The sequence below is a fragment of the Tribolium madens genome, unplaced genomic scaffold (assembly GCF_015345945.1).
Source record: "Tribolium madens isolate multiple individuals breed KSU strain unplaced genomic scaffold, Tmad_KSU_1.1 Scaffold_91;HRSCAF=231;Tcas5.2_LG7, whole genome shotgun sequence".
NCBI lineage: Eukaryota > Metazoa > Arthropoda > Insecta > Coleoptera > Tenebrionidae > Tribolium > Tribolium madens.
This window is the reverse complement of record NW_025401063.1, coordinates 1,549,502-1,551,007: the sequence shown is the minus strand read 5'-3', so window position 1 is coordinate 1,551,007 and position 1,506 is coordinate 1,549,502.

Here is a 1,506-nt window from a genome sequence, read left to right as displayed (position 1 = left end):
GACCACATTTTGTTTTTCTTCTGCTTTATTTTTGACTAAATTTTGTTCAAAAACTTGTTGAATCGACTTGAACTAAGAAAATAACATCCATTCGAATTATTTTTGTGATTTTTAGGCGTGTTTTGACTGGATTTTGCAAAATAATTCAGTCTCTGGTGTAAAAACGAACAAAACGAGCTAAAATAATATAATTTTAGATCTAATTTGGTAATTTTTCGAACAGTTTTCGTGAATTTTTTCGAAAAAATTCAGTTTTTTTTCTTAAAACCGTGCTGAAACATTAAAAGAAAATGCAAAAATAACACCATTTTCAACTTAATTTTTTGATTTTTGCCTGTTAAAACGTCACAATTTTATAGTCGATTGTCATTCGTTTAGATATACCTGTCATTTGGCACGACTTGATATCCACATTATTCAGTGTTGCCAATTTAAGCAAATTTATAAAATTGTTTAGTGAAAAAACATTTTCAAACGCTGAAAAAATGGCAAAGTTATTATAGAATTGGGGATTTTTTGATTTGTTTTAGTGAAATCTCGCAAAAAACTTTTTTTTTTAATTCAAAACTTGCAAGTTTGAAAAAGAAAAAAAATAACACAATTTTGACTAAATTTTGTGTTTTTTTTTGTCTTATTTTTGACTAAATTTCGTTCAACACTCGTTAAATCGACTTGAACAAAGAAAATAACATTTATTCGATTAATTTTTGAGATTTATAGGCGTGTTTTGACTGGATTTTGCAAAATAAATGAGTCTCTGGTGTAAAAACGAACAAAACGATCTAAAATAATATAATTTTAGATCTAATTTGGTCATTTTTCGAACAGTTTACGTGAATTTTTTCGACAAAATTTATTTATTTTTTTTCTTAAAAGCGTGCTGAAGCATTAAAAAAATTCAAAAATAACAACATTTTCAACTTTATTTTATGATTTTTGACTGAAAAACGTGTTTTTATTATATATTAAGTTGGCAACAATGAATATTAAATTCAAACGTCACAATTTTATAGTCAATTGTCATTCATTTGCGACGGGCGGCCGCGGATATACCCGTCACTTGGCACCACTTATTCAGTGTTGCCAACTTAACAAAAAAATACAGTATTTTTTTACACAAACAGAGTGGTTAAAGCATAAGAGTTATGTATAAATATAATATTATATTCTTATATTTTTGAGCCGTTAAAAACCCAGTTCAGCTCAAAAACTATTTTGGGTCTAGTTTTGTTGTTTAAAGCGCTCAAAAAATACAAAAATATTACAAAATATTACAAAAATTGGTGATTTTTTGGTTTGTTTTAGTGAAATCTCACAAAAAACTTCAGATTTTAGTTAAAAATTTGCTTACGAAATTTAAAAAGGAAAAAATAATGCTATTTTTACCAAATTTTGGGTCTTATTTTTGACTAAATTTTTATTTTTTTTTGTTTTATTTTTGTGATTTTTTAGGCGTGCTTTGACAGGATTTTGCAAAATAATTGAGGTTCTATTTCAAAAATGGAT